This window comes from Rhododendron vialii, chromosome 8a (assembly GCF_030253575.1).
Source record: "Rhododendron vialii isolate Sample 1 chromosome 8a, ASM3025357v1".
NCBI classification, from domain to species: Eukaryota; Viridiplantae; Streptophyta; class Magnoliopsida; order Ericales; family Ericaceae; genus Rhododendron; species Rhododendron vialii.
The window spans coordinates 16,377,193-16,394,173 of record NC_080564.1 but is presented as its reverse complement, the minus strand read 5'-3'; the positions used below and the strand labels follow the sequence as shown (position 1 = coordinate 16,394,173).

Genomic DNA, 16,981 nt, shown 5'->3' with positions numbered 1-16,981 from the left:
GCAACATTGAGTTGCTTCTCAAGAAGAGCACACAAACTCCCCCCCCCCCCCACCCCAATCTCTCGCCATGAACCCTTCTCTGTAATCTTCATCTGTCTATCAACCCTCTAAACCTAAAGCCAACAATCATCCCCTCTCTCTTATTAATTCAGCGTTGAGGAACGATGCGTTTGGAATGATTTATGTTTGACGTGATCTTTGTTTTGGTAATTTCTTTGTATTTTGATATGTTTTCTAGTTTTCATATCAGTAAATTTGATTTCTCACTGATAACCTTCTTGGTCAAGAGATAGGTTTCTTTCAATTTGCTCATGTCACAACTGTCTTGGTTGTTTTGATGATTGTGTAATTAATATTGTGTGTTAATGAAAGTAGGGAAAATGAGTTGCATTGAATTTATCCCTAAATTTACTTTCTAGCACTTTCTCCTAATTGTGCGCTATTATATAGTTTTTGTCAAACTGAGTTATGATGCTTAGCCATAACCCATTGGTTAGGGAATTAAAGAGTGGAAAAACATTAGAAGATAGCGGCTACTAGGTGTTTCACTAAATGCCCAGCAATGGATCATGAGGTAAAAGGGTTAAGGGCATAAAAAATAGTTTAAATTCTATATATGTTGGTTGACGGGGAAGGCTCTGAAAGATGGGATTATGAAAAAGGGGAGGATTTCAAATAGTTTGTGACATGCGCTGCACTTGAATTGTGTCATTTAAACACTCTAAATATTTGTCCATTTGAGCATGGTTTTGTGATTCAGTACCATTAAACATTACAATTCTAAGTTGGGTATTATTTGTGCTTGCTTGAGGTTTTTTTGGTTGGCTATGCTATGATTACCAGTACCACTTACACTTTCAAATTTCACAGGGCTTCTTATTTTTAGTTGGTTTCCGTTCTGGATTGCAAAGAGGAGAAGGAAAATCTTACTATTTAAATGGAAGAAAGTGCTTTGGATTACTTTATTTACAAGCCATGTTTTGCAACAAAATGACAGTACCCATGGACTGATGTGTGTTGGAATGCAATCACATTGCCCAAACTTGGCTTGATCTTGGGCATATCTGTGATGGTCTTTGCATGAAAATAATTGAGCCCATACAAAAGCATTATAACAAAAATAATGCAAAAAGCCAAAGTATAGCCATGTTAATGTAGTGTACTTGGAAAAATAGCAGTTTTTATTTTTTTATTTTTATTAATTCAGCCATCAAATTAGTTGTACCTCCAATTTACAAAGGTCTCTGTTGAAATTCTATGTCCTCAAGTCTGGGCCTAGAACATATGGGACACGTCTTTGTCTTCTGTGCTTGGATGAAACTGAATGTCTTTGGTTTTGGCTGTAATGCCATTTACCGGAAGGAACAAGAGAAATTTTCTAATGTGTACATATGTTTCTAGATGCACGAGAGAAGAAGCTAGATAATCCCACTAAAGAGGTGGTTACCGGAAGGAACAAGAGAAATTTTCTAATGTGTACATATGTTTCTAGATGCACGAGAGAAGAAGCTAGATAATCCCACTAAAGAGGTGGAGAAGAAGAAGAATGCTCCTGGGGAGAGCAAAAGTGCAAAGAAGAAGGAGAGGTCATGTGATCTTGTTTTTTTTTAGACGGGGATATTATGTTGTTTTCAGTTTGTGCTTTTTGGTGTTTTTTGATACTAATTTTTTTTTTCTCATTTTGTCCTTGTTCAGGCTTCTGAAGGTGTAAAGGCGGCGTGTGATGAGCTTTGGATCACAACTGAATCCTTACACTTTTGCATTCTTGCTTTGTCTATTTTGGGACATCTCATTATATATCTATTTTTGTCTGTCAATGTATTAGTAGAACAAATATGTGGATGCCAAAATTTATCAAATGAAGTGCTAGATTGGGAAATGGAACCCCAATTTGCTGTATAAATACGTATCTACCCGTAAAATGGAGATAACCATTCAAATATTTGAAAGAGGTGTTTGATTATGCTAATTAGGAGAGTATTACCAGAGGGAAATGAATTACCATGTTTTTATCAAACCACGTGATAACTAAGCGAACTTGAAGTAAGAGGCCAACCATGATCTTCTTTGGTAATTCTTTTGAATAGTCGATATTTCTTTCGTTTTTGTATTGGTTTATTTGTCAAAAGGCATATGAAGAAAGTGTAGTTTTTCACCCTTTTTCTTCCAAACAATCAACTTATTCAAATTTTTTTTTTACCGCATCAGCTGTAGTACCTTATAAGAGAAAGCTGTACAAAATGCGCATAGAACCCAGCAAGCAGCTCTTTTGAGCTTCACCGGGCACAAGTTAGGCATAGAATGATATTCTTGGACATGTACATAGTTCCGCAGTGAAGTCTTCTCCAAAAACATCATTTATCGTGTCCAACTAGAAATCGAAGAAAAATATTGCACACCCTCCCACGGATTTCACAAATTTAGAAGAGTTAGCACTCCACATTTTGATTGCCGAGGAGGAATTAACATTTCTAATGGATAGCTTTCAATTTTTGTTTTATTTCTATACTGTTCTTTTAGTATAAAAGCCATTTCATATTTAGTGTGACTTGACTCTTAAGAAGTGATTTGCTTGAATTTTCCCATGCTTGCCATCCAGGTTATACTTTGTCTGCTTTATTAGCCAATTGGCCTTTGTTGTATATCATTTATTGTACAATCCAAGGAGTCCCCCCCCTTCCCTCGAAAAAAAAAAACTCTTCCACTAATATAATCTAATTGAAGGTAGGGTCAAGAAAGAGATGGATTGGTCCTATGAGCTCATTCACTGGCTTGTAAGGAAGGCCAAGTACTTGGGTTCTTCAAGACTGGGACCAAGTCATCCACGTTAGTTGCATCCACGAGAATTAGGAGAGACCCAAGTCAGCACTCTGTAAGAGACCTGAATTACATTCAAAGCACACGACCATATATATGCTTTTTGTTTCAAACGTATAAGGGTATGAAACTTTGATAGTGTACACTAACGTAGAATACAAATTTGTTCTGCCAGAAAATTGGAAAGATCATGTGAGCATACTTATTCTTATTTTCTGTAGATCACTAATCTTTTGAATTGTACTTCATGGTCGGGGGCACTACTACAAAAATAGATAAAGACCTCGGTCATTTGGTGTGATCTTTCACTTTTAATCTCGCATTCAAAACCGTGGTCTATCAAAGTGTAACTAAAAGTCTCCATCTTTTAACCACAGGAAAAAAACCGTGATTAAAATTCATTAAAATCGTGACTAAAAACATAATAACTGTGATTAAAAATGACAAAACCGTGACCTTTAATAGCTTAACATTTCAATTTCATTATAAAACCGTGGTTGTTTAGAGAGTAATAATCTTAGTTTTTGAAAAAACCGAGATTAAAAGTGGCGTTTTCCTAAGGGAAAAAATCCCACTTTATTTATCCTGTTGGGTTTTGAACCTAAGTCTCTTGAGTTTTACATAGAAGTTTCAACTAACTGCACCACACACACTTTTCAATATATAACATATGCGTTTAACATTAAAATATATTTCGAACATCATTTTGAACCTTTAAATATTAAAATTAGAAATTTTGATAAACATGAAAGTTGTAGCCCTTTGTGTTATTGTTCAAACCCAATTTGAATTATCTCAATTAACGAAGTTTTGAGCATAGAGTTATACTCGAAATACATTTGGCGACGAAACGCAACCTTCATAAATTTTGTCACCAAAGGTACCCATTTGGTGACGAAATATATTTTCAACGCCGAAAGTATCCCAATATTTTTTTGTAGAATGGTTGAGAGTGACATTTATTTAGGGGTATTCCATGCGTAGTCGATTAAGGGGTAAGCGACTTTCAACTTTTCCGATATAAGAGCTTTCATCTCAAGTCTAAAAAAAAATGCGATGTATTCTCTAACTTACGATCTCAGTTTCTAGATGATTGAGATTAAAGGTTCTTTTTATCTCAAATTTTTCGAAATGAGATATATTCTTTCATATACAATCTCAGATTTTCAAAAACGAGATCTATTCTTTAAGTTACAATCTCACTTTTAGATTATTGAGATTAAAAAATCTTTTCATCTCCGTTTTTTTCGAAACGAGATATATTCTTTCATATATAATCTCAGTTTTTTGAGAATGAGATCTATTCTTCAAGTTACAATCTCACTTTTTAGATTACTGAGATTAAAAAATCTTTCTATCTCAGTTTTTTCGTATAACTGAGATTAAAACTATAGTTCATAACATTTTATTACGCTTTTACAAAAAGTGAGATCTTTTAATTTTTTGGACCGTGATCTTTATACCATTTTGTAGTAGTGGGGGCTGGTCCAGGTCTCATGGATGCTGCTGCTAAACGTGCTTTGCAAGTAGAAAAGCCAGCTAGCAGATTTAAGCTAGGTAATGAAGCTGACGAATGGACAACTACAAATTTTAATCCATACCTACCATGAGAAACTTAGCTCACCTGCAGGTGAGATAAACTCTTTCTTGTAAACTCGTTGTTGCACCTTTATATTGTGTTTGGATCATTAAATTGCGGATCGAAGTGATATAAAAGGATGGGGAATCATTAACTTGTGTTTGGATCATTAATATTACTCCTACTATATTTCTTACAGATCCACATACTTTGGAAGATGAATTTCATAATGATCAATTATATATTCCTCTTATGGGACTACAAGATATCAACTGCTATTAGAGGATGTTCTTTTGCAATGAGCTAATTAAGTTCTTGGGTGTTCTTCATCTTGTCTCGTCTACTAGATGGTAAAGATGTTTTGACTATTTGCTTAGGTAGAGTCTGCAGTTTTGAGAATGGTTGGCACTTAGTCCTCTGATATACATTGCTTTGGAAGTTTTCATCTTTTCATTAAATTTATTTTGTTCAATCTGGATTTTTGATTTGATAACTTTGCTTAATTGCCACAGCGTGGTAAATGTGAGATGAGTTTAGAATCTTTTAGATTGTCATTGATGGTATAACATCTCTATAAAAAATGTGTCAGATGCTGAAATTTTCTCACCTCATTTCTCTCTGTTTGATTTAGTTTTCAATTCATTTTTTTTTTCCTTTGTTGGAAGTTTGGCTTAAATTTTGAATCCCAAGGTAGTACTTTTATGTGGTATAGTATTACTAGCATTCAGAGGTGTTCTAGAAGTCAATAATGTTCAAGCTTGATTTGATGTGTTAATTGTGTTATTACAATGCTACTGATTGTTTTTCGTGCTTTATTGATGTTGAGAGCAAAAGGCTTTGAAAGATTGAATGAAACAAGATAAATAAAATGAGAACTTGAGGACAAGGCATCACACATAACTCCTACAGCTTAGATTGATGGGAATCATAACTAGAACTTTGAGGACGCTCATTTGATATGCTACCTTGTCAAATATAGTTACGACTTATGAGGATCCCTGTCGATATTTAGGTTGGGAATCTCTCTATGTCTTTTTTTCTTAAATGGTTTTTACATTCCATCTCATGGAATTGTGTTTGCAATAAAGCTACTCGAGGTTCTGTTTTGAGACAACTCTAACTCATAGTCTTCACTTAGCTCTTGTGATGCACTAATGCTAGTATCTGTTGATTCTACTTGGTACCTAGAGCTTTGTGGTTTCCTTAGGAACTCTCTCAAGTTTACCAAAGCATGTCATCAAAGGTAAGAAACCCGTTGTGCTTTTGTTTGTTGTATGTCTTTATTTGTCAATTATGTTATGAGCTTGCTATTACGTTCTTGTAGTTAGCAGCCTGGAATGTTTAGCTATATGTCTAAGTTTGCACAGTTCCTTTTATAGATGACAATGGAAAGGATGTGCTTTGCTAGCTTGTATATGTATTCAATTTCTTGTGATTTCAATATTTTGAGGTATGTCATTTAGAGACTCTACCAAGTTATGATCGTACCCTTCCTTTGTATCTTAATCTATGCAGAGAGCGTGAGAGAGTTGGGTTTTTGGGTAGTTCTTCTGGAGAAATGCTTTAAACTCTTAACGGCTTTGGCAAAGTTGAGAAACTTGAAATACTGGCATTGTCCTTTCTTCTATTTTTTAGATGCTCGAGAGTCGAGATGGGAAAGAATGTAATAAGAGGCCATTTGGGCAGGGTTATTTTCTGACATCTCTTTGGTCTTCTATAAATCTTTTGTAATGAATGCATCTTGAGTTTTGTGGTAGTTGGCACTTGATAAGAAATCTATTGTAGTCCATTGTTTTGATGTTCCTGCTATTCTGCACTTCGTTGCTTGAAATCTTGATGAATGTAGAAAATGTATTGAAGCATTTCTACGCAACGGTATTAACTTATTTGAACTACATCCGTCCCAAGCAAATAGACAAATAAAGTAATAGCAATATCTTTTATTGTGGTTACTACCATTCTAATGTACCATTGAGATGCCTCGTTTAGGATATGAATCTACAGACTGGTTGTTTGTTCTTCTACATCTATTATCGTTTCTTTGTCTTGGTTTATTTCGTTAAAAAGCTGGTCATTGCCACTGTGGTTCTGATGATTGGACAGGGCCTATTGAAAAAGAGCTTAGAATCAACAAAAATTTTGGAATACCTTAACTTTTGTCGAAGTGGTTACGCTTTAGCGAGCTCGGTATAATATGTTTTTCTTTTCCAGTTATTTATGCAGCCGATTCTGATGTCTAAGAAAGAATTGTCTATGTAAAACTTTGTTTTCCTAGGTTGTTTCAGATATCTTGGATATGATAGCATTTAGGAAATTGCAGACCTTACCTATCTACATGGGTTCTTTTGTTATGCAGATGCCCTTGGAGCATCGCTTTCTAATCATTTGGATAAAACTCGTTTCTATATTGGGTGCATGAAATCTGGCGAAGTTTTCTCTGAACAGTGAGTCTTGTTTACTTTCAATTCTCTTGTTTTGTGAATTAGAAAATTGGCATGGTGTTTTCCCATTTGTTTTCTGAGCATTTCCTAATTTCTTCGGGACCCATCAATGGTATGAGTCAGAGTGGTGCAAATTCGGAGATAAAAAATCGCTAGTATTGCTATATATAATTTTTGCTTCAAGTTTCGTGGACTGTAATTCGTCGGTGAGTTATAAGTAATAACATTTCTTATGAGAATCAACCTTTTGCAGTTTGCTCAAGTCCTAAATAGATAATCACTCTCTTCTTACATGAAAGATAGTTGGAAAAAAGGCGTAGAAGAAAGAGGAGAAAGGGTTGCTAAATTAGATGATAATGTCCTTCAAACCTAGTAAACATTTAATTCCTGGAAGTTTTCCAGTTATACTATTCCCTCTTCCCAACATCACGGTTAAGGATCACATTTTCTCATGAGTCACAATGATGTAACACGCAGCTAATATGATTGAATTCGAGAAGATCCTTGTATTTACAAGGCTTAAGTCCTGCCTGCATATCTTTACACTTGTGTACCAAAGTAACTTTCTTGTATGCATAGATACTTTCGCCATGCTTCTGGAGAGCTATATGCCATGTCACAAGCTCTGGCTCAATTTATTGCAATAAATAGGTGATTGTTTTCTTATTTTCTTTTGATTTTCCACTCAACATTCATCATGGTTCAACTCAGTTGGATTTCCTTTTGCAGATCAATTCTCCGCACATATGCACATGATGATGTCAGTACATGAAACAAAGTTTTGCTATTCTTCCTGGTCATCGGCTCCCTCTCTAACCAAAAAAAAAAAAAACTTAAAATTGATATCAATGGAGAGTTGGGATTTACATGTTTGAAATCTTTGGCCTCCATATTTTCAAATTTGTATACACATGTTTTGGGTTCTTAGGTGTGGTTTATCACTGTCTCACCTGTTTCCCATGTGGTGATCATCGATCGGAACGATCAAACTTGTCCATCTTCCAATGATCAATGCTTGTGTCGGCGCTTGTCGCACTTCATCTACGGAATCTGCTCTGCGTCGCCATTGTTTCTGTTCTCGGTCGCTATGTATTGATAATCAAATAACCGCAGGGGACACCATGAACTGAAGTCGGTGCGAGTAACCTCGACCAAGACGGCCTATCTGCAGGTAACCTTAGATTCTAGAATTTTCAAACCCATCCAATCTTGTCGTATTGAGAGAGAGAGAGAGAGAGAGAGAGAGAGAGAGAGAGAGAGAGAGAGAGAGAGAGAGCATGGTGGTGTACAAAGTTTGCTATGTGAAACTTATTTCAATTGTTTTTCTTTTGTTTTTAGACTTAGATTTTTTTTTGGGCAGTTTAAGATTCTCTGGTTGAGTTGCTTCAAGGCCTTGCGGGTATGGCTCTGACCTTCAAAGGTTTGAAGGCCAATTTATCGTATTTACGCACCTTTGTTTATGAAGAATTTGGGTTGAAACTTCTATTTTCCCTTTCGTTGGATCACCTTTTCCTTCCACACCCTCCCCCCCCCCCCCCCCCCCCCCCCCTCTCTTCATGATTTTGCTTCCACCAGGCAAAGTTTCCAAGCAACCTTTTCAATTTTCATATGATTTCAGTTTTTGGTTCTACTGATTATTTTTAGCAAGTGGTTTTTTGTTTTCCTTTTTGTAACCTCTATCTGAGAGAGTTCAAGGTTAGGTTGAAATGGTCTTTGCATTCCTTGGTTTCGCCCCTCTTTTTCAAATCAAAAATCGGATCTTTAGATGATTGTGATATATGGGTATTTTCATTTACCCATGAAGGATTTGAGTTTTTCTTCTTCAATTACTTCTATGGCTGCAACCAACAACTTCTTCAGTGCCACAGCCTTCTGGGTTAGAAGTATTATTGCAAATCTGAGTGATAGAGGGTAAAGTTCCTTGGCCCTCTAATTGCTTAGAAGCTATGTAGCACGGATACGGATACGGATACGGACACGGACACGGACACGGACACGAGACACGGGACACGGCAATTCTAAAAAAATGGGGATACGGACACGGCGGGGGACACGCCACGTGTATAAATAAATATATATATAAATACATATATACATATATTTTTGCTTTTCTTCCACAGTTGATGAAGACATGTCCTATATGAATGTATAAGATTACCATGGTCCAAATAAAGGCATAATTACAATTTAACCCAAATATTTTTGAATAATTTCATATTAACCCCTCAAAATTAAAAATATATATTACATTTTGACCCTCAGCCGTGTCCCCGGCGTGTCCCCCATCAAAAAATAATAAAAATTATTGGACACGCCACGTGGCGTGTCCAATACGTATTTGGGCGTGTCCCCGCTGTGTCCCCGTGTCCAATACGTTGACACGGCACCCTTTTGGAGTGTCGGTGCTACATAGCTTAGAAGTATTGAAGAACCCCTTTACATTTAGGAATAAGGCTATCAAATGCTTAATTGCAAAACCTATGACTGGTTAAGACCTTGTAATCAGCTTGTTTACTGTTTTACAATAAGTAAATAGATGGGACAAAAAAGCTAAATAGGTGGTTCAATTAGTACCTGGCCATTCGTCAATCTCTCATGTTTTCAATGATCAATCTGACAACCTTCTTAGTAAGAGCTTTTTCCCGTCTACTATGAGTTTTGCACAAAGTTTTTTTTTGGGTAATCTTTTGCACTCTGGTTGGTGCAATACAAGTAGCTTTTGTGAATGCTAGCTGTTCAGACATCGAGGTTAGAAACCACGGGTGGGAAATTGGAATAATGTATTCCTTTGTTAATTAATGACTTAAGTTTTTTTTTTTGATCGGCAATGACTTTAGGTTTTCCTTGTATCCCTAGGCCAGAAGAGTAATTATGTTATTAAACTGATTTCAGTTTTTATTCTGCTTTCTTGCAAGATTCTCTTATTTTCTCACTCAACAAGTTATTTGATTCTACTATGACGTAATAGGTTGAGCAAGAGGTAATGAACGTCTTAGGATGGATTTCATTCTTGGGGTTAATCCCAACTCCCAACTTCTTGTGGATGTGATTGTGTAACACCTCCACATTATACTTTAATATCTACAAGGCCAGGTTTTGATCCAATCTTCCTTTCCCCAGACCTGTTATATGGGGTCTAAACTAAGTGCATTATATGCTCTTATTTGCTTTGTAACTTTCAAGTCTGTTCTACCAAAAGCGGAGGCAACGAAGGAAGGTAACTTGTCTAAGCACTAATACATTCTTCTGGTCGGTACAAAGTAGTATCTTTTGCTGGTAGTGTTAATTGATGACTTCTTTACTGAGTGTTAGATTAATTAGTTGATTCTATTACGGGAGGTGGCATGGAAAATTGCTAGGATGTTTTGATTTCACATTTCCATAGTGTTAGCCTTGCTATTTATTGGCCCATAGCGAAGAACAAAAAAAGTGTTATTCGAATTAGAAATTCCGCTTAAAATGTAGTTTATAGTTTTCCAGATAATGTATTTTGTATGTGAGGCATCAAAATGAACCATCTCATAAATGACTCTCCTCATGTAGTAAGCTGGAAAACTAATGTGCACAATCTTCTTTGTGGTTCGCTCGTTAATTTCAGCTCAATGTTTTTTCGCAATAAGGTTGTTTTTCACCTCTTTTTAACATTTCTCATTTTAGAACTATTTGAAGATGATTAACAATTAAAACGAATATGTCATTGGCATTATTGTGTTGGCAAAATACAATGCCATGTATTGGCTCGTTGTTGGGTGGTTTGTTTTCTATCTCTGTTTGGCAGTTAATTTGCTGCTTAACCTCAATTGTTAGCTTTTAGCAGTACTGATTTTATTTCTGTGGGTTATCTATGCTAGTTTGCGGAGATGGAGAGGCTTCATGCTCATAAAATACAGCAACTCCAGCTTGAACTGGCAGATGCAAGAGAGAGGAGTGGAACTTACCCTGACAAAACACATATATCCCAAACGAACTCTAAAGATTTTTCTCAGTTTTGATAGAACAATGGAAACCAACTGGATGTCAATGGAAGTATCATGGCAAGCACAATTTCTAGGGGTTTTGCAGCTGGAAATTCTGAAAATGTTTCATCCTTTGTCTCAACTGGCAATGCTTCAATGCCAATCAAAAAAAAAAAAAAAAACTGGCGATGCTTCAACTGAGGTAGAATGTGTTTTGTTGTTTATTTATTCTTTCCCACCTCTCTTGAAAGCACTTGCAAGTACCAAATTGTACGGTGCTTTTTCTAGCAAAAAATTCGTTTTTGTGGATTACTAGGATATTAGTTTGAAGATGGATGCCAAAGGACCATCCTTTCATCAGTATTCGTTTGGTTCATAGTTTGACAATGTTTTTGAAGTGCGTGGAATTTGATGATCCACATGCAGTACTTGCATTGTGGGTTCGTACTTGTGGCTAACGTGTCCAGGATTGTTCATTCTTTCTGGTCTTTTTTCATAATTTAGCACCAATTAAGAGCTTTAGGGAGAACTAGATCGTTTGGTAATGTATGATGACAAAAGAGAGTGATACCACTACTATTGTTCGTGCTAATGGGTAGGGAAGACCTAAATTGACAAAAGATTCTAAGCTTGTTAAATTTAAGTGAACATATATCCTTTGGAAGAGTGGGACGGTGAAACATGATTCATGTAGTGGAATCAAATGATTGCAACAGAAGTGTGAGGTTGGTTTGTCTTTTCTTCTTTGGAGCTCTCCTCTGTGCTCTCCTCTGCTTGCTCCATTATTTAATTGTGTATGGGCAGGCCTTTATTCCTTGCAAAGTTGTGGTTGCCTGCAAATGAACAGTAAAATCTAATATCTATACATTATTGTTATAATGTAGCCACTTTGCATTACTAGGTCAACCATGTTCATGGTGTTGTAATTTCCCCAACATCCCTGCTTGCGATGCCTACCTACCTTCCACCTGGACAGGTAACTGCTCTGCATCCATTTGTAATGCATCAATGAGGAGTTCCCCACTCTGTGCCATAACATGTTGCTCAATCTCATGTTGGCCATTTTCACTTGGTACCCCTTTATTATTGGTAGAACTGACAGGTACAAGAAAATGGATTCATTTTTGTTGTTGTCTCGTCTTTCACATAACTCACCGAGTGGTCCTATTAAGTGATCTCTCTCTCTCTCTCTCTCTCTCTCTCTCTCTCTCTCAGGCTTCATCAGATGGTTCAACTCACAACCAGTATCCTCTTTCCCAAACTAATCAGAGCTTGTTGCGATCAGATACTAATTATGACCATGAAGTTTCTGCAAATGGGCAAGCTATTCATTTAGAGTGTTTGGATATTCATTCCAGCCAGGGAATGGGGCCTGATACAGTGATCAGACCGACAGCTGAGGAAGGACAGGTTATGTCACCGAAATGTTATCCCTCACAACGATGCTTTATGCAATTACTTTGTGTGCCTTTTTTTCCCATTTTTTATGCGCTGAAAGTCGGTTTTTTGGTTTTTGAAAAGGTCGATAAAAGTTACCTGGTAGCCCGCAACCCCAACAGAGCTTGCAACATATTTCTTCCCAGTTCCATGATGCTTTAAGATTAGACACTCTTTCACAAAATAGTGAAACTAAGGTTTGTCATTTGGATATTGATTTGAGGGTGACTGAGTTACATCTTTGTTTACTTATGATAATGGTCTATTTGCTTGACTTAAATTGCCAGATGCTAAGTGAGTCTTGAATTTAAACCGGTGTAGGAGAAGAGCATTACCATTTCCACTTCCACTTATCATGGACTTGAGGGTCAAGGGTTCACTACAGAACAAGAAGGCTCTGCCAACACGCCATTGTCTAGCACTTTAATCAATCATGTGGATTTAAGCGAAGTGACAATGAATAATCCCACTGGTGGAATTTTATCTGAAGCATTTGTCTCATCTGGCCGAAAAATATACCTACAATTGGTACAGCATCGGAGATTGTTCTTCTTGACGAAAGATTGTTATTGGCTTGCGTTGTTCGAACAATACCACCTGGATCTGGTTGTAGAATCAGGATTAACTCTACAGTGGGTGTACATTAATTCTATCATACTGTGTTTTTTTATGGCACTTTTGGTTTCACTGATGATTTTTATTTGTTTCAATTACATCTTCCAAATAGGCTTGGCAAAATGCTTGCAGCTCTTCATTGGCATGATTACAAGAAAAAGTATGGAAAACTTGATGACTTTGTGGCTAGTCATCCTGAAGTAAGTTCTATTACTCTTCATGCTTTCTTTTGTTAAGCTTCTCTATCATTTTCTGTGGGGGGTTTATCACGAATGCAAATTGCAATTCGAGAACCTCATTGTTGTATTCTAGTTGTTCTTAATAAAAGGGGACTTCATACAACCTCCTGAGTTGGTGTGAATTGTTGTGTATTGCTTGTAGGTAGCTGTAGTTAGAAATGAAAGCAATGGTCTTCAAACTGATTTATTGCCAGAGATACAGAGACACACCACTATGCTATGAATTAGTTTAGAAAACATTAGGGTACATTGTATTGTAAAGAGAATTATAGTTGAATGTGGAAATGAGGAAAAGTGAAGTATAAGAAAGTGAATAGAAAATATATTTGCGACGTGTTTGAATAATTTGAAATTTTAAAAGAATATTGTAAAGAAAGTAGATATAATTATGTAATCCCCTCAATGTTTAATTTGAATTGTTATTGGGGAGAAAATGTTTTTGGTGTAATGGGAAATGCGATAAAGACTGCAATTTTCTTGGAAAATAAATCCTTTTGACTAATGATCATGAGATTGAATATTGTTTAACTATTTAAAAAAAATTGTACTACAAGATAAACTTATTAGCACTATTTACAATTTTATGTAGCCAAACCTCAAAAGGTATCGATTTTCTCTTACCATTCAATTTCTATCACTTCACTTAATATAGACGGACCTCAAATTGAATATATCCCAGTTATTGGCACCGATTCACATATATGTACCACTTACGTTGGTTTGGGACTATTTGTTTTTATTTTGCAAAGTCTGCCATTTTTTTGGAAATCACATGAATAGGACCGTGGCAGCTTAATACGTCTAGAGATGTTTAAAACACTAGGTTCCCCCTCCTCTCCATCATTTTCTAGTACTTTATCAATGACTTAAACTCCAATTTGCTATCTTCATGCCGTCTCTTTTTCATTTCTAACTAGTTGAGTTATTTTCTCATATATGATTTTCTTTTCACGTAGTTGACTGTTTGGGATTTTGAAATAATCAAAAGGTAGAGAACTTAGCACCTTTTCTTTTTTGTTAAAGATTTTTTTATGCAGCATTGGTCAGCGCATACATGCTTAAGTTTTTGGCCTTGTTTATATGGAGTTAATTCCCAATTGGTTGATGTGTCGAGTTCTGGGAGTTATTGTTTGAATTGTCTGAATTGTTTGATATGCTTGTTTATTGATTTCTTTGTGGGTGTAGGATCCCTTTTGGCTGCGATGTTGGTTAGTTTCAAATTAGATGACGGTGTAAATATTACCTAAGAGCAGCCACTTTGTGCATATTGCCAAATATTAAGTCTGTCTCCAATCTTCCCCTATCCATACCCTCAATGATTGGGATCTACATGGGTTTTGATGTTGTTGTGTGCTCTATAAAGAAACTTACATTGAATTCTTTGGCATTTTTTTCATTTTCTTTTTTAATGTTGACTAATGCTTTGTTTGTGTTCCTTTGAAGCATTGGCTTACTTTATATATTGTAAAGGAAAATTTGTTACGGGTATGAAAGATTTCCACTCATTGCTTCAGCTATGAAAGTTTTAATATTTAAGGTCACTATTTTGGCTTTTGCTGGATTGCCCATCTATACTTCTTATATAAGTATGAGATGTTTGTCTACATTTTCCCCCCCAAAAATTGTTAGACTTGTCCCACATTGCTCATCTAAGCCACCCAAGCTTGGTTAATAAATTCTAGAGGTTACTCCACCTATTGACAATTGGTTTTAGGTTGGAACCCTCCAAGAAATCTAACATGGTATCAGAGCTAGATCGTGGGTGGTCTCACCTCTTGTGGAAAAGTCTCTGTCATCTCTGTCGCCCAAGTAAGTCAGTCAGCTCCTGGTCAGTCACCTCCACGTGCATCCGGGCTGCACGTGAGGGGGAGTGTTAGACTTGTCCCACATCGCTCATCTAAGCCACCCAAGCTTGGTTAATAAATTCTAGAGGTTACTCCACCTATTGCCAATTGGTTTTAGGTTGGAACCCTCCAAGAAATTTAACAAAAATACCCTTTATGTGTTTTCCCCCTCAGCAATAATGTAGACCTCCCAAAGACGTATCCTTCCAACACCCGAAATGCGACATGAGAGATACAAACGAACAACTTCCCGACCCTTAGACTACTACAGTATTTAAAAAATTGAGGAGGGAGCGAAACACCGACGAGCCTCCCTCCGATTCTGATCCTAAGCAACCAGGTACAATACACTTACCATTAACATATGACTATTGTATTTAAAAGTTTACATCTTTCTTTATTGAATGACACGCCCAACAAACACTCACACATAACAAAATCTAGGGTATATGGATTTCTGTCCATGAACATTTTCGGGGTAATTTTAAGTTGTTAATTAGTGATGAGTGAGATATGGAAGCAAATCCTTTCAGAACCAAACTTCATACAATTTATGTTCAGTGTTTCTAACAATATAAGAAGCGTAAATAGCATTTGAAAACTCTGTATCCTTCAAACGTGTGATATGAATTGCTCCAAAGGGGAAAAAAGACTTACTGCATGAAATGACTAAATAGCTTTTTTTATTTTATTTTAACATACGCAAAACTCTTATGTAAATTCACCTCTTTGCTTCATGGACATATTGTTGCAAGGAAAGGTGTTAGATATATTGCTTGTTTGAGGGTTAGATACATAGAAGTATATTTGTAGTGGAACGTTAGACTTGCGAGTAAGACGTGGTTGAGTAGAATTTTTCATGAATCCTTTTCATATTTTTTCCTTCGCATTCAATGAAGAACATAAATTTTTAGACTCCTCTTTTGACCAAAATAGATCAAGTATAATCTTGTTTCTTGTGTTTGTGTGCATTTATGGATTTATGTGTGATTTCAATTCAATTATGTGGTGTAATGTTAAGCCCTGTTGTCTTCGTTGGGTAGGTGCATCAGTATCATCTGAAAATTATTAGGCTGAGTGTTTTCACGTTGGGTACATATCTTTATTTTTTGTTGGCACTTCAGTTTACTTAAATTTTCTTTTCTGTTTAATTATGATGCAACCATTGTTTGATTCTTTGGAGCTTCATTGTGAAATATCGTGGTTACTTTGGCCGCAAGGGAAAAGACTTGTAGGGAAAAGACTTGTGAAATACCCTGTGACTCTAGTGCTCAACGGATATGGAAAAGACTTGTGAAATACCCTGTGACCCTACTCCGGATTGGCTTAGGGAAAACGTCCCAGGCGCCATCCTGTGGTGACTTTAAGTATGGTGTTGGATCTAACGGGCTAAGCCCTGAGAAAATATTTGGCATTTGGTACTTGGAAAATATGGTTCTTACTTTGGTTTAGATTTCCTTTATCGTTGTTCATCTTTTGGATATTATTGGCCTTATTGGTTCGTATAACTGTTGTGGTGATTCGATTATTATTCATATTATTCATTAATTCATTATTCATATTGTGGATACTATTTGTTGAGTTGTTGACCCCTTTGTTCAATATAGTATTTGTTGAACTATCGACCTCCTTTGTTAATTTGAAACCACCTCTTTGGAACCTCAGTTATCGTTCATTTATATGTATGTCACTTTGTATTACCTTTAGCATGCTTAACTACTCACTGAGCTTTCAGCTGACAAATTTATTCCACATTTTTTCAGGTTAGTGCATGGGGCATTGTAGTGGATTCTATGGCATTGTCGTGACCTTTCGTTTGGACCTCTAGGGCATTTTCATTTTTATTTTCTTTTGTCGTATTAAACCGCTTTCGCACTTTTATTTATTCGCTTTCGCATTTTTATTTATTGGCAGTTCATTGTGAAATTTGGAGTTGGAGAATACAAGATTTTATGCTTTCTTGTTACAAGAAAATATTGGTTTAAGTTGCAGATTTCACTTTAATAAAATATCCAGTTTTCTCTTATTGGTTTCGAGTTGTTAAAAATATTTT

At 36.2% G+C, this 16,981-nt stretch overlaps 1 long non-coding RNA gene across 8 annotated transcripts in view; it reads left to right on the top strand.

The window, feature by feature from the left end:
• Positions 1-16,752, top strand: part of LOC131336467 (uncharacterized) — a 40,897-nt gene extending 24,145 nt beyond the window's left edge. The window contains exons 1-12 of one of the 8 annotated variants that reach the window (XR_009202839.1): positions 5,671-7,054; positions 7,417-7,488; positions 7,567-8,008; positions 10,689-10,995; positions 11,695-11,895; positions 12,009-12,203; positions 12,315-12,427; positions 12,552-12,862; positions 12,958-13,045; positions 14,041-14,072; positions 14,270-14,365; positions 16,692-16,752. This is a non-coding gene — a long non-coding RNA (uncharacterized LOC131336467). Of the gene's footprint in view, positions 1-5,659; positions 8,009-10,688; positions 10,996-11,694; positions 11,896-12,008; positions 12,204-12,314; positions 12,428-12,551; positions 12,863-12,957; positions 13,046-14,040; positions 14,073-14,269; positions 14,366-16,691 lie in introns of those variants that run through there. The other 7 variants (XR_009202841.1, XR_009202837.1, XR_009202835.1 and 4 more) reach the window with 7 other exon arrangements.
• The last annotated feature ends 229 nt before the right edge of the window (positions 16,753-16,981 follow it).